Raw genomic sequence first — 25281 nt, 5'->3', positions numbered from 1 at the left:
CTGATTGTGTCACCCTTGAGTTAATGGTGACCATACATCAGGCGACTTTGGTGGCCGATCGACCAACCAATTAGATTATTATCGAATTGGTTTAAAATCGGTGCCACCAAGTGCAGGCCCGACCGACGATGCGACCGATTGGGGCCAAAATTGGTTGCGTTAGTCTATCGCACCTGGTGCAAGATGTCGGGCTGAAGTTGGTTGATCGGGTGTGCGGCGGTACGTCGGCTGATTTTGGAAGGAACGACGAAACCCACACCGCTGCCCCCAATGTATATATCACCTGTCCTGTGTCAGCCTCCACACGGTGTCCGTAACCTCCGGTCGGCTCTCCATACACGCCACTGGCGCATAGCTTCTGGCGTCGGGGCATATCATCTGACGTCAGGCGCTATACGCCAGTGGTGTGTATGGAGAGCCGCCCGGAGGTTACGGACACCATGCGGAGGCTGACACAGGACAGGTAATGTATAAATGCACACATGGGGGGGGGGCACATTTATACATTAGGGGGGCAGCGGCGGGGTGGACGCGGCGGGCTCAGCCAATTCCCTGAGGATTTAAGCTGAAATCAGACGGGAATCAGCTTGCAGTATATGGGCAGCTTCGACAGAGAGAAAAAATTATCTCTAATCAGATTCAAATTTGTCTCTTTGATGAATATGCCCATAATCTTCTGATATATGGGAAGCTTTACTCACATTTTTAGATTGGTACTAAATTGTTTATCTTCCCCTGGGCGCTTGTTTTCCGCTTTTTCTGCTAATGCTTGGGCCCACTTCTGCCAGTCATAAAAATATACTTACTTTCCTGATCAGACATGTCTTGTACTGTTGTGAAAGCAGCGTCCCTTTAACCTGAATGTATATAAAGATTAAATTCCAGTGTGTATTTCTTCTCACTTGTATGATTTTCCCAGCAAGATACTCCACATTCTGTTTCCCAAGTACTGGTGCTGATTTCTTGCTGGGGCCTGTCTGATGGCAGCATGATAAGAGCCATCCTGAGCCACTTTACTGTATATATCTTGTGTAACGGGCAGAATGTTTAAACAGATGTAGCTTACATCTGTCCGGGTGATCGCTACCATCTGGCTTTCTCTGACACCACAAACAAGCTTGCATGTTTCACTTTAGTGCTGAAGATGATAGGGGTTAAACAAATTTGCTTGTTAAACACTGGTTTTGTCAGATTTACGTGGTTAATCGTAGAAATGCATAACAACGTCTTTTGCAAGTCAACAGAAAAAAGCAAAGGACAACTGGCAGAATCACACGTACTGCTACATACCTGTAAAAAAAAAAGTATGCCATAAAATGTGTTACTGTTATAGTGTAGTGGCCACTTTTGCAACAAGTAGTCTTACTAGTAGTCTCTAAGTAGTCTTACTAAAGTAAGAGCTTTTATCGGAACTGTGTACTTTTCTAGTAGCCCCACTTTAAGCTAAATACGTGTCATATTAACCTATTTCAGACTGCAAGGCTCTGGCCTTTTTTTTATTCTGACATTCAGTGATCACTGTGACTAAAATTACTGTATTAGAGGCAGAAGATCAGGAGGACAGCCAGGCAATATGCATTGTTCAAAAAGAAACAAATATGGCAGCCTCCACATCCCTCTCAGGTCAGTCGTCCTTTAGGCCCCTTTTACAATTGGTACTGCGGTAAGCGATTTTAGCACAATAGGTTGCTAATTCAATTCAAGTCTATGGAGACTTTCATATTTACGTGATAAGTAGTTGAATCGCTGCATACCCGCCGCAACATTGAAGAAGCGCTTTTAAAGCAATTTTAAAAATCGCCAGGGCTTAAAAAAAAAATAAATTGAACAAGCCCTTATGGTTGTTATCCTCATATGTAGTAGCATTTTTTACACTGGTCACTTTAAAATGTTAAGCCATAAGGGTCCTTATCCCGAAGCCGTTCATTTCGGCGCTTGGCGTTGAAGCTTGGCGCTGTTATAGCTGCAATGGTATGCTGCACGCCCGGTGTAACAGTAATTTGGGGATCCGGCGATCGCCATACACCGAATTACATCTCTCTCTGAGTTGCTACAACTCAGAAGGGGAATAGTATTTAACGCCACCGGGGAGTTTAGCGACAGCAGGAAGAGCCGTCATTTGGCCCGCCCTGTGCCCAACTGCCCAACAATGTATCCTTATCCCCCATACAGGGCACTTAACAGAACCTTGGTGGGTTCTATGAATACAGCATACAAGGCTTCTTTTTGTTAGGGAAGGCACTTATCATTACTGATTCCTCAAATACTGTTATGTGTCTGACAGGGTGTTTTGGTGTTAATTGACACATTTTAAAATGATTTTATATTGTTTGATCTGCGACTCAATAAAATTACATTCTTATTGTTTACAACCTTGGTAGTGCAGCCCATGTTTTCAGATTTCTATATTGCCCTTCTCTGCTTCACCTCTCTGACACTGTGGTGAGACTCCGCATTTTTTTGCTCTCCATGTCAATTGTTATGTATAAAGTGCTTGAGGGGCCCAATGTACAGGATCTTCTCAAAAAATTAGCATACTGTGATAAAGTTCATTATTTTCTGTAATGTACTGATAAACATAAGACTTTCATATATTTTAGATTCAAATACACACAACTGAAGTAGTTCAAGCCTTTTATTGTTTTAATATTGATGATTTTGGCATACAGCTCATGAAAACCCAGAATTCCTATCTCAAAAAATTAGCATATTTCATCCGACCAATAAAAGATAAGTGTTTTTAAGACAAAAAAAGTCAACCATCAAATAATTATGTTCAGTTATGCACTCAATACTTGGTCGGGAATCCTTTTGCAGAAATGACTGCTTCAATGCGGCGTGGCATGGAGGCAATCAGCCTGTGGCACTGCTCAGGTGTTATGGAGGCCCAGGATGCTTCGATAGCGGCCTTAAGCTCATCCAGAGTGTTGGGTCTTGCATCTCTCAACTTTCTCTTCACAATATCCCACAGATTCTCTATGGGGTTCAGGTCAGGAGAGTTGGCAGGCCAATTGAGCACAGTAATACCATGGTCAGTAAACCATTTACCAGTAGTTTTGGCACTGTGAGCAGGTGCCAGGTTGTGCTGAAAAATGAAATCTTCATCTCCATTAAGTTTTTCAGCAGATGGAAGCATGAACCCACTTTTGAACCAGAAACAGCGGCAGAAGCGCCTGACCTGGGCTACAGAGAAGCAGCACTGGACTGTTGCTCAGTGGTCCAAAGTACTTTTTTCGGGTGAAAGCAACTTTTACATGTCATTCAGAAATCAAGGTGCCAGAGTCTGGAGGAAGACTGGGGAGAGAGAAATGCCAAAATGCATGAAGTCCAGTGTCAAGTACCCACAGTCAGTGATGGTCTGGGGTGCCATGTCAGCTGCTGGTGTTGGTCCACTGTGTTTTATCGAGGGCAGGGTCAATGCAGCTAGCTATCAGGAGATTTTAGAGCACTTCATGCTTCCATCTGCTGAAAAGCTTTATGGAGATGAAGATTTCATTTTTCAGCACGACCTGGCACCTGCTCACAGTGCCAAAACCACTGGTAAATGACTTACTGACCATGGTATTACTGTGCTCAATTGGCCTGCCAACTCTCCTGACCTGAACCCCATAGAGAATCTGTGGGATATTGTGAAGAGAAAGTTGAGAGACGCAAGACCCAACACTCTGGATGAGCTTAAGGCCGCTATCGAAGCATCCTGGGCCTCCATAACACCTGAGCAGTGCCAGAGGCTGATTGCCTCCATGCCACGCCGCATTGAAGCAGTCATTTCTGCAAAAAGATTCCCGAGCAAGTATTGAGTGCATAACTGAACATAATTATTTGAAGGTTGACTTTTTTTGTCTTAAAAACACTTTTCTTTTATTTGTCGGATGAAATATGCTAATTTTTTGAGATAGGAATTTTCGGTTTTCATGAGCTGTATGCCAAAATCAATATTGAAACAATAAAAGGCTTAAACTACTTCAGTTGTGTGTATTTGAATCTAAAATATATGAAAGCCTAATGTTTATCAGTACATTACAGAAAATAATGAACTTTATCACAGTATGCTAATTTTTTGAGAAGATCCTGTAGAACTGGCACTGGGGCTTATATCTCCTGTCAGGAAATACACAGTGCAAAAGGATTGTGGATGAAGTAGAACCACAACCAGCTGAGATTGTGTAAAGTAATGCTGGGTACACACCATGCGTTTTCCCGCTTGATCCGCGCGTCGATCGGGATCGATTCGACTATTTCCCACATGCTCGATTCGGGCTTCGATCGTTCCTGCCGTCGATTTTGCATACTTAACATGCAAATCGACGGCAAGAACGATCGAAGCCCGAATCGAACATGTCGGAAATAGTCGAATCGATCCCGATTGACCTGCGAATCGAGCGGGAAAACGCATGGTGTGCACCCAGCATAAGAGAGGCTGATTAGGAAGACTTCGGCAGATGGCTGCCACAGTGCTGACTGTATCATATTATACTTAGCAGAATAATCCATTTATAGATCTTAAACTGAAGCAGACCCAGGCAAGCATTTGAGGCTTTAGGACCTGCTGCCCCACCACCGTCTGTGATCTAATACCTGGCATGATGCATAGGATTTGTTTTTCAACAGTAGCTAGAGATCTCTGAAGTGTTCTGATGTTGATTTCTATGCTGTACAAATAATCCAAAAGTCATTTTAAAGGAATACTATCGATGTATGCATTTATTTTGAAATGCTGTATGTTGTAGCACACATTAGGACAAGTACTAGGAGCAATTTGAGTCCTCACACAGCTGTTCCTCTCAGCTGTAAAATCCTCTGTCAGTTTTGGCGTCAGTGTTGGATACAAAATGTATCGTAATACTGAGCTCCCAGAGGGCTAGACCATGTCTTTGCACAGGGGAGTTGCTATCAACTCTTCAGTTTATAGTTTAATTATCACCTTGCTGAAAGAATCTTGTTGATATGGTGGTAAGGGGTTAAAGATTCTAGCAATGTGTGTTTATTATCTTTGCTTCTCTTGACTGATAAAGATACTAATAATGCTAATTGTAGACAGTGGTCTGCCCCTCTCAGCAGCTTGTAAAGTGGATGCAGCCTGGAGTGAATCACCTTAAGCAGGCAGCCAGTCTGAGTGTAAACACAGACTCCTGGTATAGCTAGTTATATTCCAGCAATATTACAGCCTCAGATCAGCCTGTTTCTCCTCATGTCTCCTGCATGCTGTGAGTGACACAGTGAAATATATTTGTGAGCTGTGTGACAGAGTAACCAAGCAGCTCAGGGTGACCCAAACTACTATGAGCTGTGTGAGAAATGAATTTTTAAGCAGGGATAGTGAGAGAGAGACCTGGGTGAATAAATAAAATGCCCCTAGCACTAGTGGTAATGTGTACACTAATATAGAGTATTAAAAAAAAAGTCGTTTCAATCGATAGTATTCCTTTAAATTTTGCATATTAAATCTGTAGCAAGATAGTCTTTTGGAGAGAGTGTGGTATTTTCCATTGCCTTGTTTTCAGCATTCATGGTTTCCTAGATGGAAGTATTGCCTGGAGCCGTCATCCTGCAGTGATTGCCTTATAAGGCTTCTCAGCATTTAGTGAAGTATCACCGTTAATTGTGTACTCTAAGGACTGTCCTTTGGGAACTTGTACATTTATTTTTCCAGGAAGCCAATAGGGTCACAACCTTAAGATATACAAAAAAGGAAAATGAGCACAGTATTCCATTCATCACTTATCTATATCACACACTGGAGTATAAGAGGTAGCTGTGTGCAGATGTGTTGGTTTACTGCTTCCCTAGCTGTCTGCAGCGCATACATCTTCCCAGGTATATTGAATTGATGAGGTCTTCCTATTGCTTATGTCAATAGGGTTCCTGAGGATGCAGTCTGGGCTGGTCAGTTTAGATTTCTCTTTTCACTGACATGGAATTATCTGGGGAGATTCCAAGGTATTCCTAGCCCAGTTTGGAGATATACTGTAATTTCGGTAAGGGCTCTTTCACACCAGAGTCCTTTTCGTGCGTTTTAAGGCAAAGGCAATTCTTTGCATTAACCAAGGTAAAATGAAAGTCCATAGACTTTCATTTTACTTTTCACACCTGGCGCTGCGATTCGGTGCGTTGCGGTTCGACGCACCCGGGAGCATCGATCAACCGGGAGCCAGCGTTTTCTGTCGGGTTCAATTAATAGCTACTGCCGCTAATTGCGTTGCACCGCAGATTCCCGACGACACGCCGCAGGGCATATAACGCGTGCAGGAAACGGCTCCTGCACGCATTGATAGATGTGAAAGAGGCCTAAGGGCTTGCTCACACCTTGAGCTTGTGCAATGTTGCTCTATGTGAGTGTTCTCACATGAGTGAAGAACTTTCTTTCCGAGCGCAAACACAGGTCCTGCACCATTTCCTGAGTGATTGCGCTTCAATGCAAGGTATGGGGAAATCGCAAAGCGCTTGAAAAAGTGATTTGAAAAGCGATTTGGTGAGCGCTTTAAAAAAAAAAAAATACATTGTAATTATTCAGTTCCAGGTCAAAAGTTCACTTCCTGTTTGTCTACAGGAAGAAAATCTCAAATTGCTGGACGAAAGCACTTAGAAAAGCGCTCTGAAAGCACAGGGAAAAGCGCTTTAAAAAGTGCTCAGCGCTTGCGATTGTGCTGGTGATCTATAATGTGAACAAGGCCTAATGCTTTTTATGCTGGGAACACACAATGCAATTTCCTGTTCGTTCGATGAGAATCAGGCGATTATTTCCAACATGTCCGATCTGTTTCCGATCGAGAAAGGAATCGATTTTTGTGATTCCTTTATCGATATGGGGGGGAGCAGTTTGGACATGTACACATGGTACAACTTCCTGTCCGATCACCCTTCGGTAGGACAGGAAATCGTGTGTTCCCATTAAGCTTCTAAGGGTGCTTCTAGAAGAGCCAAGGCCATACTAACCCTCCCAGCTCCACCACAGGAACAGCTGTCCCGTGCCGCTTCATCCCCGCATAGGAACAAAACATGTCTCTAGCCTGCAGGCTAAAGACATGTTCTGTCAGCCTTCGTCCAGCCATGTTGCCAGAGGGATCGTGTGCAAGCCTGATTACAATACAGCCATTACACAAACCTGTAATGAAAAAAGCCCCTGGGCGGTACTTACCTCAGGAGGGGGAAGCCTCTGGATCCTAAAGGCCCATACAAACGTCGAACTTTTGCGAATGACGGGTCGTTTGAACGTCCCGTCGTTCAGTCGTCCGCACGCCAAATCGGGCGTGTGTACAGACTGTCGTTCGGGTGATAAGACAAGACCAGTCTTTTCACCTGAACGACAGTCTGTACACACGCCCGATTTGGCATGCGGACGACTGAACGACGGGACGTTCAAACGACCCGTCGTTCGCAAAAGTCCGACGTGTGTATGGGCCTTAGAGGCTTCCCCAGTCCCCTATCTCTTCGGGTCCACAACCCCCCATCCCCCCCCCCCCCCCCCCCGAAGATCTCCACGTCAGCACTTGTCAAATTGCACGCTTAGCTCCTCTCCGCCTGGACTCCGACAGAAATTGCCTGCCCAATTGGGTCTGCTCTTTTTCTGATTGATTTTTGTACAGAAGGGATTGAAAAATCGATCAGAAAAATGATGGGAAATCAGATCGGATCTGTCAGAAATTATCAATTTGACCCACGATCTGACGGGAAATTGCATGGTGTGTACCAGTCATTAGGTCTGGTGCACACAGATCAATGTTTATTTCCTATCTAATCAACAATCTGATCAAATGATTGGATTATTTGAGAATAAGAAAAGCATTCTGAAGTGGACTAATCAGAAGCAAGCAGTCTTTGAATGGCTGATGAGTAATCAGACGCTCTGATAATACTGTATCTATTGATTGTGCTATATTGCCACAGTGTGACAAGATCCTTGGGGAACTTGTTCAGGAAAAACAGAGCAGATGCAAGAGCCATTGTATTCATATCTACATTCAGGGCTGGTTCTCATTGGGGCGATTTTTCTGCGCCAGCGATCAGCAAAGCGCTGCTACAATGTATCGCTATGGATACATTCACACTGCAGCGGTTGAGATTTCGATTAATCGCAAATGCGCTGCGTGCACCGTTTTGGGGCATTTGTGCTGTGATTCCCATTCTATTGAACGGGAATCACAAGCGCAAAGCATGCAAGAATCGCAAGACTTTTTGTTAAAATCTCGAACGCGATCGCAGACTAGCGGCGCTCCGAGCGCCTAGTGTGAACTAGCCTTGACTTTGCACTCCTGTCCAATTGATTTGTGATATGAAAATCGATTTAAATCATTGCCCACAAGATTGCACCAAGTCTAATGCTGGGAATACACCATGAGTTTTTTTGGCAGATAGGTGGCTCGATGGATAATTTCCGACAGGTCCGATCTGATTTTGATCGTTTTTCTGATCGATTTTCTCATAAAAGTGAATGGAAATCGATCGGGAAAAACAATTGGAAAATCGATCAGTCAGTAAATCTGCCGAAAAGTCTTGTGTATTCCCAGCATAAAGGCTCATCCACACGTCCAACTTAATGCACAACCAACCGCACAACATGACCAACCACACAACAAACTGTTTACCTGTCAAGTACGTACACACGCGCCAACCATCTAAACAACCAACTCACTAAATTACTATGCGCGCAAACTAAACAACAAACTGCCCAATATGTCTGCATTTAAAAACAACAAAGTTGTGCAAAAGATTTGTACACACGTTCCAACCTGCATGATAGTTGGGCAGAGTGATCCACCGGTTGGATCTGGCAAACAATCTGCTATCAGTTGGTCATCTGGTTGTTTGCCAGCCATACACGCTCCCAAATTATCTTACAACAGACAAGAAGATAGTTGGACAGATTGTTGGTAGGTGTGTATGAGTTTTAATGCCTGGTACACATCAGTAATTTCCAGTCAGATCGTTGGGTTGAATTGATAATTTCCGACAGGTACGATCTGAATTCCGGTCGTTTCTCTGATCAATTGTGTGCAAAAGGGATCAGAAAATTGATCGAAAATCAGATCAGACCTGTTGGAAATGATTGATTCCACCCGTGAAATTGTAAGCCTCTGTAAGCCTCTTTAGTCAGCCATGTTTATATATGTCACTAATTATTGTTCGAAACTCGACACCCAACACTCTCATCAGAGGATCTACTCTGTTATTCGCTATTTAATGGTCCCATCACTGCCCTTCTAAACAGTTTAGGTATGTGGAAATCAGATCTCTCTTTTTTCCAGTGCTGCCTCTGTGGGAAAGTAAACTATTTTTGTATCTCCTTACGGGGAAATGTTATTTTTTTCCCACATGAGCACAGGATATGGGGAATAAAATAACAGAACACATCACAGGAAATGAGTAAGTGTAAGGTTAACCTCTCCATTGCCATGGCACCCAGTTTAACAGCTGAGGGGTTAAGAGTCTTGTGACCCCTTTACATTAAGGGGAGAGCCTCCTCTTCTGAGTCAGCTTCAGATCTGGAGATCCCCGTGTGATGCAGATGTCGTATGTTTTATGTGTGAGGTTCTCCAACATCTGCTTGTAGTCAAAGTGTACAGCTGGTCCTGCTGCTGGAACTGAGTCAGATGTATGGGAATGAACCATGTTAGTTTATGCTATACAGCGTACTTCAGCTGCTTGGGAACTTAAAGGATACCTGATGAAGGATATGGAGGATGCCATATTTCCTTTTAAACAATGCAAATTGCCTAATACATTTAGCCACAGACCCTGAACAAGCATGTAGATCAGATGTTTGATGGGATTATCTGCATGCTTGTTTCAGGTGTGTGATTCAGACACTACTGATGACAGTAGGATCAGCAGGACAGCCAGGTAACTGGTATTGTTTAAAAGGAAATAAATATTGCACCCTGCATATACCTCTGTTCAGTTGTCCTTTTAGGATTCTAAAGGCTACAACAATAACAAACAACATTTGTTAAAGGCTAGCATACATGAATCTGTGATGTCAGTTTTACATTAGTTTGAATGCTGTTTTGGGTTATTTGATCATTATTTTTCTTGCTAGAGTTCAGGTTGATCTCAAGCGGACCTGAGTGTATACTTCAGTTTCCCATTCACAGGAACAGCTGGAACATAAACGGATGTAAAAATGAATGTATACTGAAAGAAACCTCTAGTGAACAGTATGTGCTTGCTGGCTACTTATACATTACTAGTTTTTAGGGAGTACGAGTGAAATCACCCCCGGGAGACCTAGGCAAAGGATACACACGATATATGGCTTAGCCTACTCCTACTCCTGCACAAGTCCCGGCGGCGTAAATTACTATTCCCCATCCAGGTCGATGTAGATGGTAGGAAATGATGTAATTTGGCTTCCAGCTATTGCTGACATCCGAATTACATTGGTTTAAAAGTAACTGCAGATCCATTTTCTAATGGCGCCGAAGTTACCCATTGTGCACCGCTATAGCCGTAATTCCTATTACGGTCTGTGGTGGCGCCGGCTGCGCTCAAATCTCCGGCACTGGATTGGACGTGCTCGGTTTTTTTGTCTAATCAGAATGTACATCTATGTTTAGGGATCATATACTGGTATTTAGTCACATGTTCCCAACTTACTGCTGAATTATTATTGCTATAAAAAAATGTTATTCATACATTGAAACAATGTCATAGCAAAGAAAAAAAATATCCAACTTGACTTTATCTCCCTCATTTTACTTTAAATTCCTCCCAATCCCCCCTATTCAAGTCAAATGGTAATTTACTGGGTTTTATACAAGTATCAATGATTGGATAATTGAACAGAATACAACAGATGATGATCATGGCCCTTATTCAGTAAACTTCTCACTGATTTTTTTTCTCAGGAGACGTTTTCACACCTTATCAATAAAATACCATTTAATCCCCCAGCAAGCATGAAATATTCAGAATAAGTTTGCTATTACTTTTCAGGGCTGTGGAGTCGGAGTCGTGGAGTCGGAGCAATTTTGGGTGCCTGGAGTCGGGAACAAATGCTCCGACTCCTAATGAATTTAAACTGTAATTAAAATAGAAAATATGATAAAATGTTCTATTTCTCAGATAATAGTCATCATAAGTAATTTATATACACAGTAATAGCTGTGCTTAGTCCACAAAAATGAAATAAACCAATCAAAATTAGTTACTGTGATGATCCGCTCAGCTGGCTGCACAGGCAGACAGATGTTTGTCCATTCCTCTAGTCTGTGGGCTGCAGGTCTCTGGAACAGAGACCTGTCTTTCCATTGCAAGTTCTGGTCTGTTCTCTTGCTGGGGAATTTGCATACATTCGTTATGCAAATCCCCTACCTGCCTTCTTTGATGACTGGCACTATAAGAGCTTTATGTTTCCCAGAAGGCTTTGCTGGTCATTTCCCTTCCATGGTCTGTTCCTGATGGACACTGCTGGAGTGTCAGCCATTGCTATCTAGTATAGTTAATTCCTGGGGGATGCTTTAGGCTCCCCTTCTAGCCCAGTCAGGTTGTATTATCTGTATTGCCTGTTCTGTCTTGTCTTGCCTGTTGCCATTGTCCTGTCCCAACGGTGGTCGACAGGAAATGGTTCTGATCTCTGTTCTTGGAGTGTAGCTGGTGCAGCGGTTGCTACCAGCTATCTCTTCTGTTCTGTCTCCTGGGATCGCGCTAGCTACTTTTCGCTAGCGCTGGGGATCCTTCTGTTCTGTCTTCTGGGATCGCGCCAGCTATTTTTCGCTAGCGCTGGGGATCCTTCTGTTCTGCTACTCTGTACCTGGATCGCGCTAGCCACTTTTCGCTAGCGCTGGGGATCCTTCTGTTCTGCTACTCTGTACCTGGATCGCGCTAGCCACTTTTCGCTAGTGCTGTGGATCCTATCTCTCGCTTGTCCCTGTTTTCGTGTGTCTGTCTTGTCTGCTACGCTTGCTGGAGGCTCGGTGAGGTAACCGTTAAGCAAGCGCTCGCGTCCTCTGTTTCATGTTTGTCTGTTAATGGTTAGTTAGGCGTGCTTGTCTCTATTGTGCTTATCACGTGGAGATCGCGCATAACCGCGTGCACTGTTGCGAATGAGTGCGGTGTTCACGGTTAGCTAGCGTTTGTTATTTTCCGTATCTCCTTATTGTATTATTTGCTGTGCCTTTGCTACCCTCGTATTCTATTCTGTTCTGCCTTGTGTCACGTCTGGCGATCGCACCTCTCACGATCGCGTTCCTATTTCATATCTGATGTTGTGTGTGCGGGGTGGCGACTGGATTGACGCACACACATACAACCTGTCCCTTTGCTCGCTCTCATTCGCAATCGCTTCTCTTGCGATTGCGTTCTGCGCTTCGTACAATTCCTGTCTGGCACTTGTGGAGGTACAGAGGATTGGTTCCTCTGCACTCCCCAGCGCCATCTGCCGACAGGAATTTCCCTCTACAGGTGCGTAGCACCTTTTGCTGGGTGCCTGCAAATATACGCTTGTGGAGGATTTCCGGCGTGTCAGCGCACGCGTTGTGCGCTGATCACTGAGAAAGTTCCACAATCGTTACAGTTACTTGTGCTGCTTCAATAAAGCAGTCCCCATATTTTTAAAGTCAGATACACATATATGATTGTGACTGTACAGTATATATGACAGTGTTCTCCCCTAAATTTTTTTCCAGCCGGGTGGCATGAAATAGTAGCCGGGTGGGGCGAGATGAGAGAATGCAGGGCCGGTGCTTCTGTGAGCAACTCTGCGTACAGCATAGGAGGAGGTGAGCCGATGACAGCCGGGTGCTCCCCAAAACCAGCCGGGTGGAGCACCCAGCAAAAATAGCCTAGGGAGAACATTGTATGATGTGTACACAGGAATCTCTTATATATACTAAATAACATCTATGCTTTAAGAATAAAGCCTGATGTGTAGCCGTGTCACTAATAGAGATGGTCAATGAGATGGAGATAATTCTGCGTTGCTGCTGATTTATGCAAATGTATGCACTCTCTTTGCTCATGAAATCAAATTAATTTGATTTGTTGTTAACATTTGGTTTGGTGACTACGAATTAAAGGGTACCTGAGACGGATTAAAAGAAAAGTTTTATACATACCTGGGACTTCCTCCAGCCTCCATCAGGCAAATCAGTCCCTCACTGTCGTCCTCCTCCATCACCTGGATCTTCTGCTATGAGTCCTGGTAATTCAGCCAGTCAGCGCAGTCCGGCCACGTGCTGCTCCTACAGCCAGGAGCTTGCAGGTGTAGTACGCTCCCGGCGGTGGAGTGTGTGCATGCACAGTATGCCAGACTGGCTCAAGTACCTGGACTCAAAACTTTAATTTCATCTGTCTCAGGTTTACTTTGTTACACAGTAGTACTATACTCTACATATGCACTCCCCACAGAGCTGCAGGGAATCCACAGTCAATGTGCACATTGAACACAGAGGTGTTGTCTATCACCCATAAACCTGGTTCAGATTGTGCATGAAGAATGTTTAATAGAGGAAGAATCTTCTCAATCCTTCGTTCTGTGCCCACTGCTTCCCCATCCTGCACTGCACCCCGGGCGGCCACCTACCTTGCATGCTTTTGGAAACCAGGGCTGTGGATATACTTATCTGATTGTGACTGTACAGTATATATGATGTGTACACAGGAATCTCTTATATATACTAAACAACATCTATACTGTAAGAATAAAACCTGATGTGTAGCCGTGTCACTAATAGAGATGGTCAATGAGATAGAAATAATTCTGCATTGATGCTGATTTATGCAACTGTATGCACTCTCTTTGCTTATGAAATCAAATAATTTGATATGTTGTTAACATTTGGTTTGGTGATGAATTAAAGGGTACCTGAGACGGATGAAAATTTTTTTTTACATACTTGGGGCTTCCTCCAGCCCCCTTCAGGCCAATCAGTCCCTCGCTGTCCTCCTCCACCACTTTGATCTTCTGCTATGAGTCCCGGTAATTCAGCCAGTCAGCGCAGTCCGGCCACGTGCCGCTTCTACAGCCAGTAGCATTGTGCACCTGTGCAATAGTGCACTACGCCACGCCAGACTGGCTCAAGTACCTTGACTCATAGCAGAAGATCCAGGTGGCGGAGGAGGACAGCGAGGGACTGATTAGCTTGAAAGGGGCTGGAGGAAGCCCCAGGTATGTATAAAACTTTAATTTCATCTGTCTCAGGTTTACTTTGTTACACAGTAGTACTATACTTTACATATGCACTCCCCACAGAGCTGCAGGGAATCCACTGTGAATGTGCACATTGAACACAGAGGTGTTGTCTATCGCCCATAAACCTGGTTCAGATTGTACATGAAGAATGTGTAATAGAGGAAGAATCTCCTCATTCCCCTGCAGAGTACCCGCAAATCATTCTTATATGTACCCACAGTTACATTGCCTAGGGCCTGATAGATGTTCTTTGTTCTGGTCTGTACCTTTTTCAACTACTCTTACCAAGGACTAGTTTTAGTCTATGACTAAAGGGAATACATATGGCAGTCTACATATCCTTCTCACTTCAGTTGTCTTTTAAAATTCCTAAGCGTTGGCAGTTAAGAGATGAATTTCATGTAACATACTTTTCAATCAGCAAGATTGTAATATGCAAATTAGGGGAGTCGAGGAGTCGGAGTCGGTGGAATCCTAAACTTCGGAGTCGGTGGATTTTTGTACCGACTCCACAGCCCTGTTACTTTTTAGAGAAGATGTAAAATTTTGTCCTTGGGAAGAGCTCAGGAGAAAAGTTAACTGAATAAGAACCCTTGTTTGAAATAGAGGTGGGTATGGGAATATAATCTGGTCTCCATCTCCATTCAACTTGGACCCATCTCTACCCCAATGTTGTCATTTTTCTTGTCATCTATCCCCATCCCTGTTCTGCTCTTTTCTGTCAGGACCCCATCACCATTAAGTTTCTGTCATCCATTCATATCTCCATAATTTACCATCTCTATACAGATTTTGATCTGACATGATACAGAACCTCCTGTAATGATGATATTTGGTGTCATACAAACATAAACCAAGCCAAAATTGCAGTCATACAGCTTTATAAATGGCAAGTATTTTTCCTTAAAGAAAACCTGTACTGAAAAAAAGTTCCCCTGGGGGGTACTCACCTCATTAGGGGGAAGCCTCTGGACCCTATTGAGGCTCCCCCCTGTCCTCCTGTGTCCCACAGTGGTCTCGCTGCAGCCCCCGGAACGCACAGGCGACAAATCCGACAGCCTGTGCAATATTTACTTTTTCGGGCTCCAGCGGGGGCGCTATTGCGGCACGTCTGACGGAGATAGGCGAAAATAGCCGATCTCCGTCGGGTCCGCTCTACTGCGCAGTAGAGCGGCCTGACGGAGGGATCGGCTATTTTCACCTATCTCCGTGTGAAGAGCGGATACTGCGCCTGCGCTGGAGCCAAAGGGTAAATATTTACATCGCTGCCACTCCGGGAGGATTTTCACCGCCGCCGTGGGACCGAGGAGGATGGGGGAAGCCTCAATAGGATCCGGAGGCTTCCCCCACCCGAGGTGAGTACCCCCCGGGGGGGGGGGGGGGTTCATTACAGATTTTCTTTAAGCACAGTACACATGCTAGATCCTCACCTTTATGAAACGAGCGATCCCCGATGGTAATGAATGAACAGTATCGAAGCATATTTGAATTCAGCGACAACACATTGTTGGTCCGCCAATTGGATCATTAGCTGGATTTGTGAAAATGAAGACCCAGAGGTGCATAATTAGCTACACATGAGTAGCTTGAATGGAGCGATCGTTTATTATTGTTCGATATGATCGACTAACAGCAATTATCTTCCCAACCGATTTTCCAGGACGGATCGGTCTACATGGCTGGCAATAGTGGCTGGATGGTGTACTGGTTAAGGGCACTGCCTCTGAAACATGAGACCGGGGTTCAAATCTTGGCTCCTCCTGTTCAGTAAGCTGGTTTCTATTCAATAAGGAAACCTTGGGCAAGACTCCCTAACACTGCTACTGCCTAAAGAGCGCGCCCTAGTGTTCTATGTCGTGTCTTGTACACGGGCGATAATTGCTATAATTTACTGTTGTTGAGACACATTTTTTATTGATTCAACTTGTGCAGTGAATACCTTAACGCAGGTCAGTAAATGTCAATTCACAAAGATTAAAGCATGTGGTAAAACCAAAAGAGATGTTTGGTATTTATCTCCAGCTCTGATCTGTCAGAAACTAGCAATTAGCATGCAATAGCATTAACAGGCAGCAGAGAACAGAAAGCAGGGAGCCAATAAGAAGAGCTTCCCCCTCCTGCTTCTCACCCCATTTGATCTGTTGCACTTGCGGGTGGGACATGACATTGGCAGAGCAGGAGAAGGAGACATTCAAAGAGTCTTTTGTGCATCACTTTAGATGTGAAGATCTATATAATAATACACAGAAGAGTGGCCTCTAGTGACACATAAGCACATTTAAAGTGATGCAGGAGGCCTTTTCCTCTCTAACAGGCTGTCACAAGAACTGCTAATGCAGACCAGTCTGCACAGCTTGCTGTAGAAACCTACTGCACTTTCCACTACATACCGAAGAGGGCTTGGGGAATTGAAGCAACATTTTTCGATAAATTACCTATGTGAAAATATTTGTGAATTTGGAAAAAGTCTGAAATACAGATTTTTTTTTTTTTTATCGAACAGCCCTTGAATTGAAGCCATATTGTCAAAATAGTAGTTCATAATTCAGTATTTGTCTTTTAGTGAAAAAAAAAAAAATTAGCACAAAAGAAATGTTTGCCTTGCACTTGAGGCTTTGAGGTATAGTTATGGATTATCATTCATTTTTTTTTTTAAATCAGTTTTTATTAATGAAAATATGACCAAAAAAAACAAAACAAAATCAGAAGATAAGTTTCCAAATATATGCGTACACAGTGTGTCTCTTAGATAAACAATTGGGCCTAGTGCCCTCGCCTCATACAAAAAGTATAACAAAGAAAAGTTTTAAACCTTTGGCAAAAAGTCTTAGGCCCGGTTCACATTAGCGGTGGCTATCCGGAATCGCCGTGCCGGAGCCGCACCGCATGCGGAACGGACGAAACGGACGCACGGCATAGCAATGTAAGTCTATGCCACCGTTCACATGCGTCCGTTTCGTCCGGACCGGAGCCGGACCGGATCCGGACTCCGGCGTCCGTTCCAACATGCGCTATTTTTTGGTCCGGCTCCTCCGGCAGCCGTATCCGGGGCGGAGCCGGACTGCACCATCCGGCCAATACAAATCAATGAGAACCGGATAGCGCACAACACACTGGCTAAAAATCCGGATGTTCTACCCCACTTCCTATGAGGATTGTTGCGGCGATATTGGATCGGGGACACATGGGCAAGCATTTTGGAGTGGAGCAGCACGAGCTGGAGATGTTGGCAGCATGTTGGAGGTGGAGGTGAGTGCTAAACAGCGGAGGGCCTGATTCCACAGGTCCCCCTTCTGCTGACCTCCCAGACCCCAACATTTTTTTTGTTTTTTACGTAACTTTTGCCAAACGGATCCGGATCGCATCCTGATGAACACCTGATGCAACCTGACCGGATTCGGATCCGGATCAGAACCGTACGGTTCCGATCCGGATCCGGTCCGGATCCGGTCAGGTCATCCGGTCCGTTTGGCAGACAACCGCAAGTGTGAACGGGGCCTTACTTTCCGTTGTTTCAGGCTAAACCATTTCCGGAGATAAAGTGAGTTGGGTAGCAAATAAAAGTATTTACATTTCCATTATTGAGATCCTCCTAATAATCTATTTTGGACTAACTCAAAGGGCTCAATTCACAAAGCGGTGATAACCCAATTATCACAACTAAAAGACTTTAGGCGTGATAACCATTGCACCACGCTGGTGAAAAGCCCTTTATCACGCCTAAACTCAGTTTAGGCGTGATAAGTTTAGGCGTGATAAGTTTAGATCGCGCGCAAAGTCCTGCGCAAAGCAGCGCCATTAAACTCTATGTGACGTTTTGCGCGCACCGGACTTTGCTTGCGCAAAACTTTTGATCAGCTGTGCACTGCAGTGCTAACCCAGTTGGTGCTATAGTTATCACGCCTAAACGTATCACGTCTAAACTTATCACGCTTAAACTGAGTTTAGGCGTGATAAGGGGCTTTTCACCAGCGTGCTAACTGTTAGCACGCTTTTGTGAATCAAGCCCATAGTCTGCAAGACCTGGAACGTCTAACCACATGGACCAAATTTTATCAAATTTTTGTGGAGTTCCCCTATGGGCATAGATTAATTTTTCTAATGTAAGGTAATTGTTCATGTGTAACAGCCAGTCACTCGAAATTGGGGGTGCCAGCTGTTTCCAGTAGAACAAAATAAGTTTTCTGGCTTGGAATAGTGCACGCTGGACTAGTATCTGTGCATGTTCTGTTAAATTTAGAGTGGACACTATCCCTAAAATAGCTATTTTAGGTTGTCTGGGAATTTTGATGCTAGTTACTATGTCCAGTGTGTCAAAAATTTCCGACCAATATCTATAGAGTTTCGGGCATCTCCATAACATGTGCAGGAGGTCGCCATGTTCTCTATTACATCTTGCACATATTGGATCCTCTTTTCTAACCATAGAGAATAATCTTTTAGGGGTTAGGTAGTTCCTGTGCAAAATATTCAGCTGAGACAATTTTTGTGTTGCATTAGTAGAAATTAGGGGGACTGCTTGCAGAGCTTCACACCACTCTTCTTCAGTTAAATCAGATAGGTCGTGTTTCCAACCGTTATAACATTTTAAGGGAAAATTTTCCCAAAAAAAGAAAGCAGGAGGGCATAGCCAGAAGAAATAAACCACTTTTAGACTTAGCTTGAGCAATCAGGTTGTATATTGGGGTGGGGGACATTATAAAATCTATAGAAGATTTTTGTTTTTTAAGGGAGTGACTTAGCTGATTATACTGATAAATCAAGAGGGGTGAGATCGTAGATCCCAGTCTAGTGGCAATTACATCAATACTACAGATATTTTTTTGCAGTGAGTGAAGTGAGTCAACTCCTCGCCCAGCCCACGATTTCAGAAAAGTTAACTCTTTTAGCTCTGGAAGCATACTGTAATTGTTAAGTGGAGAGTAATTGGTAAAGGCTATAATATTTTGCATATTATCCTATTCCATACTTTCTGCATCATCGTAAGAGTGTGTGCTTTACATTTGAATGACTTTATCACACCAGCTTCAAGTGCAGCATAGATAGAACTAAACCCCAGAGTCCTATTAAGTAGCAATCTGGAGGAGTCTACTGTAGTAAGTCAATTTCATTCCACCCCAGTAAATGTTGAGCCTGTGCGGCTAAGTAATAAACCCATGCATTGGGAACCGCTAATCCCCCCCCCTCATCTTTAGGGTATTGGAGATATTGTAATTTAATCTTGATTCTACCCTCACCCCAAATAAAGTATCTGAATATTTTGTCAATTGTTTTAAATAGCTTAAAGAGAAACTCGGACCAAAAATTGAACTTTATCCCAATCAGTAGCTGATACCCCCTTTTACATGAGAAATCTATTTATTTTCACAAACAGACCAGCAGGGGGCGCTGTATGACTGATATTGTGGTGAAACCCCTCCCACAAGTAACCCCTCCCACAACAAAAGTTCAAACTTTTGGCAGTTTCCTGTCTGTGAACCTTGTTGTATTGTGGGAAATAGCTGTTTACAGCTGTTTCCAATTGCCAAAAACCATGCAGCAGCTACATCACCTGCCAACAGTAAAATGTTCACTGGAGTTCCTCTTTGAGGTGAAGCCATATAGGGGCATTATGGAGAATATATAGCAATTGGGGCATGGATACCATCTTGATAAGAATAATTCTAGCCACTGGAGATAGTGGCATTTTGGCCCAGGTTTTAAAAATAGTGATTCCCAGGTATTTAAAGGATGTCACTACCTGAATCTCTGTGCAGCTATCCGGGAGAATTGCTCCTGGTTTGTCCAGTGGAAGCAGGCAGGATTTGTTCCAATTTATTGCCAATCCTGACAAATGCCCAAAAGTAGCTATCTCTTTCATAGCTTTCATGAGTGAGGGACCTGAATCTTGAAGGAAAAGTAACGTATCGTCTGCATACAGAGCAATTTTCTCATCATTCATTCATTTATTTAATTAACTAACTATCATGCCGGTATTTATTTTTGATTATTAATTTATGTAGCTATTTATGTGATTCATCACTGCCTAGGCGGATGTTTTTCTATAGTTTTGTATATACATTAGTCTGTTCTGTTATGTTGTGCGAATGCAGCCTCATGACTGATATATCCATTAGGCACCATCCTGAGGAACTGAGAGAGTGTGTTTTCTTCCACGGAACAATTTGTCACATGCTTATCCAGCAAATTCTGTGACCTATCCGGCTGCATCATTTTTTGGAGGTAAGTGATTTCTTACACCTTATTGCTTTTTAGCTTCTTTATAAATTCTGGATGCCTCCAGTAGTCCACTTACTTATGCCACACCCCACTAGGGGTCTCCTGTACTTCATGGTTTTCAGTTCATAGAATTATTACTTTTCGAGATGCAACTTTCCACCTGTCATAAATATCTAGTCAAGTGGGGTCAGGCCAATCTCCCTACTTTTCTGTTTCGATATTGCTTTATTAAAAAAAAAAACATGAGAACAACAACTTACAACATGTCAAATTCAATTATAAAGGAGAACATTACATGGTTTTTTTTTAGAACATTTTATATAACACACAGCAAGAAATGAAACACGAATTGTAGTTGTAGTTCTTTAATTAATATGAATACATTAGAAGGTTGATTCTATTACTGTTTATTAGTAGGTTGTAGTGATATACCTTCAGTGCTTAACAGCATATACTTAGTCCGAATATAACGCATGTTCATTAGAAAAATAAATCTTAGAGAATATGGTATTGACCACAGGTCACACAGAGAGTGTGAGGGAAAGGGAAAAGAAGGTATAGAGAGGTGTTGTGAGATGGTGGGGTCCCCATATGAGTTCAACATTTATTTGCACAGATTCTGATACATATCAGTGATTGCAGACTTAGTCCACGGAGCCCAGTTCACTCTGAATGTTTTGAGTGTGTTATGTGCACAGTAGATGAGCTCCTCGATCTCTTTTAATTTCTCAACTCATTTCAGCCATTGTTTTAGAGAAGCAGTAGTTCTCCAGGTGAAAGGGATGAGTACTCTAGCTGCGCCTAGAAGGTTTGAAAGCATTGTTTTTCTATATGATTCATGCGGAATGTGCGCACCATGCAGGAGAAACACCTCAGGAGCCAGTGGTATGTTGATACCTGTCACATTCAAAATTATATCATGGATTTCTTGCCAGTATCTAACTAATTTGGGGAATTCCCACATGATATGTAGATAAGAGCCTTTGTCTTGTTTGCATCTCCAGCAAAGGTCTGGGACTGAAGGTAATATTTTGTTGATAAGATCCGGTGTTCTGTACCACATTGTTTGGAATTTATAGCTTTGTTCCTGAGCCCAGGTGTTAACCTCTTTCCGACCGCGTCACGCCGATGGGCGTGGCCGCGGCGGCAGCCCCAGGTCCGCCTAACGCCGATTGGCGTAAAGTCCTGGGGCCAGCTAATGCAGGAGATCGCGCGCATCTCCTGCTTGGGGGGCAAAGCTCCGCCCTGCCTTCAGTCTCCGAGCCGCTATTGCCGCTCAGGAGACTGTTATACGGCGTGATCGCCGTCTATTTACATGTACAGCGCTGCGATCGGCAGCAGCGCTGTACTGGGGACAGCCCCCTGGGGGACAAGAGAGCGATCGGCTCTCATAGGCAGAAGCCTATGACAGCCGATCGCCGTAATTGGCTGGCTGTGGGTAGGGAGGGAGGGAAGTTATTTAAAGAAACAGTGTTTTTTTTTTTTACTAAAAACACTAACAATAATATTTATAAAAAAAAAATAAACATGGGAGCGATCAGAAGGTTCCAGTCCAACAAGAAATGAGAGACTACAATTCAATATGGCCAGAGAGGCAATTTAGCTTTACACTGCAGCCTGCACTAAAGTGATAATACAGGTGAGTTTAAAATGCCCCCTGTATACATAAATTCAGAAGCCATGGCCCCCTAGATATTAGAATTAATTAGCCATGTGCCTCAAAATTAAATAGTCACATGCTTCCAGATAAAATAATCAAATAGGTCCATGCCTCCAGATAAAAGAATCAAGTAGTCACATGCCATCAGATAATTCATCAAGTAGTCATGTGTCGCCCAATAAAAATAAAGATGTCACAGTCATCCAGATAAAATAATGTAGTCATACACCTTCAGATAAAATAATTAAGTAGCCAGGTGCCTTACAGGTGCCTTACAACAAAACAAATTAAATAGGCAGGTGCATCAAGATAAACGATTAACCTCCTTAGCGTTAATCCCGATTCAGGCTCGGGGTGGAAATCTGCAGGTCAGAGCGGTAATCCCGTGCCCAGTGAGTTATATGCAGGAGCTGCTGCAGATCTTTCCGTGGCATGGTGGTTTTTTTTTGTTTTTAGGGTCTAAAAGCTTGTGAAAAACTTCCATGGCTTTTAGATCCTGAGGCCCAGTGCACACCAAAAACCTCTAGCAGATCTGCAAAACGCTAGAGGTTTTTGAAGCAGATTTCATACCGATTCTAGGCATGTTTTCTAAACATGCCTAGCGTTTTTTGGAGCGTTTTTTGTGTAGCTCATTTCGTAATATTGTTACAGTAAAGCTGTTACTGAACAGCTTCTGTAACAAAAACGCCTGGAAAACCGCTCTGATCTAGCGTTTTTCAGAGTGGTTTCCCACTTTCCAATACTTTAACATTGAGGCAGAAACGCCTCAGAAATCTAAAAAATACTGCAGCCCCCGAGTTTGCGTTTGTGGAAAAAACAACCCGCTCTGGTGTGCACCATCCCATTCACTTGCATTAGCCAATCGGTTTTCCCCCTGCAAGCGTTTTAAAAAACGCTCCAGAACCGCTCTGGTGTACACCATCCCTAAGGCTGGTTTCACAGTGGGACATTACAGGCGCACGTTAGAGCAGCCTGTAACGCATCCCACCGCACAGCAATGAAAAATCAATGGGCTGTTCACAGTGCCCACGTTGCGTTACATTGTAACGCTGCGCCATAAGACAACGTACTGCATGCAGTACTTTACACACGGCAGAGCCGCGTTAGACTGCTTGCACATGCTCAGTAACGTTGGGGAGGAGCGGAGAGCGGCCAGGCACATGGCTAATTAATATTCACTGCACTCAGTGACGTGCAGTGTTTACTTCTTGGAGCGGCCGCTCTGTGCGGCGATTGGCCGGGCGGGACCACGTGATGCCGCATGCGTCCAAGAGTACGCATCACGGCATCACAGACGCTAGAGTGAGCTGCACAACGTGTCTCACTCCGACGTCCACACCAGAGAACACCAGGCGTTGTGTTAGGGGCACGTTATGCGACCTTAACGTCCCCTAAAACGCAACGTCCTGGTGTGAAACCAGCCTAAATCTGGAAATAATCATAGCCCCAGAGAGGTTAAGTAGCCAAGTCCGCTCTGCATAGATAAATTAAGTAGCCACGTTCCCCAGATAAAATAATTAAGTAGCCATGTGCACTTAATATACTGCATACTGTATATACCAGTATAAGGTAGCAATATGTACCCCTCGATATTAGGTAGCCATAGCAGTCCCCCAATTGTTGGCTGGGTGCAAGGTGCTTGCTCGGGGCTGTTTGCAGGGAGCTGGATGGTTGTGCACTGGTTGGAGAGATTTCCCCTTTTTCCTTTTCTTGGTGAACTTGCTACCCGTATATGAAGTGTGGAGAACCTTCTTAGCAGAGATATAGACAGCAGCAGAAACCTCATAGTTCATCCACTGCTTTGCCACACTTTTAATGGGTACACGGGGTGACGTGACATGATGAGAGAGATGTGTATTTAGAGTGTCAAGCACACAAATAACTTGGGTGTGTCCCTTTTTTTTCTTCTTTTTTTCCCTGAAATAGTTAAACATCAGGTATGCAAGGGACAGTTTCTCTCAAGTCGGGACCAAGTCAGACTATAGCTTAATCCTCACTGATAAGGAATTACAGCCTTTCACAATCTCACCTCCACCTGGCTCCATCGAGGGATCGGTGGGGCTCGGCATGGATGGGTGCACAGCTCTCCACGTGTATTTGGCATTTCTGTAGGTTCTGCAGCTTTTGGCGTTGCTGGGCAATGGGGATGCTCAGCAAAGGCTCTCCGATGCCGCCTCTGAGCCAGGAAGTGGTTGACTGGTCCTGAGTCAATCACTAGAGGCAGTCTATGTGTCCCATTGGCTGACTGCTGTAGTGAGATCACCTCATTGGTGGATTTCAGTATAAAAATCTAGTTGGGGCAGTTGTTAGTTTCCTGTGATATCGTTAAGACCCTAGAGCTAGCTTGCTTACAGCTTTCTTAATTGTCTGAAACCTTGTCTGAACCTTTGCTTGTAGCCTTCTGCCTGGACCGACTCTTGCCTGCTTAATCACTCTCCTGTCTCATCCCTGTACCTGTCTGATCTTATGCTGGGTACACACTATGAGATTTTATGGTCGATTTACTGGCAGATCGATTATTTCCAACATGTCCGATTTAATTTCTGATCGATTTCTGAGCATTTTCCGAACCGGAAAGCAAATCGGACATGTAGGAAATAATCAATCTGACAGTAATTCGGCCAGAAAATCTCATAGTGTGTACCCAGCATTATGTGTATGACCTTTGGCTTGCAGACTATGAGATTGTTTCTGATTAGGATCTGATACACGTGTATGATCCTTGGCTTGCTGACTACGAGTTTGTATCCGATTGTGATCCGATATCTGTAACTTGCCTGTATCATAGCTTTGCGGGTTCTGGTATTTCCATTGCCCTAAAGGAGTTATCAGGGGAAAAAACAACAAATGAGCTTTACTCACCTGGGGCTTTCTCCAGCCCCTTGCCGCCGACTGTCCCACGCCGGAGCGGGGACAGTCGGGGGTAGTTCGGGGTAAGCCGCGCAGGAGGATTTCTCAGGCTGGGCCGATTTGCATAATTTTTTTTGGTACACGCAGCTAGCACTTTGCTAGCTGCGTGTACTGCCCGATCGCCGCCGCTCAGTGACAAATCGCCGCTACCCGCCGCGCGGCCCCCCCCCCAAACCCCATGCGCTGCCTGGCCAATCAGTGCCAGGCAGCGCTGAGGGGTGGATCGGGACTCCCTTTGACGTCACGACGTCGATGACGTCATGGCGACGGGGGAAGCCCTAATGGAAATCCCGTTCAGAACCGGATTTCCGGACAGGCTTGATCGGCGGAGGCGATCGAAGAGGGTGGGAGGATGCCGCTGCAC

The 25281-nt window shown here is 44.1% G+C and overlaps 1 protein-coding gene across 1 annotated transcript in view; it reads left to right on the top strand.

The window, feature by feature from the left end:
- The window catches only part of PLEKHG3 (pleckstrin homology and RhoGEF domain containing G3), a 253659-nt gene that overhangs the window by 15048 nt on the left and 213330 nt on the right, over positions 1–25281 (top strand). Inside the window, exon 2 of the mRNA XM_068253443.1 lies at positions 20245–20350. The gene's annotated coding sequence lies outside the window, so the exon portion shown is untranslated. The remainder of the gene's footprint in view (positions 1–20244; positions 20351–25281) is intronic.

Source organism: Hyperolius riggenbachi, chromosome 9, assembly GCF_040937935.1.
Source record: "Hyperolius riggenbachi isolate aHypRig1 chromosome 9, aHypRig1.pri, whole genome shotgun sequence".
Lineage (NCBI taxonomy): Eukaryota > Metazoa > Chordata > Amphibia > Anura > Hyperoliidae > Hyperolius > Hyperolius riggenbachi.
This window is presented reverse-complemented; position numbering and strand designations above follow the sequence as displayed.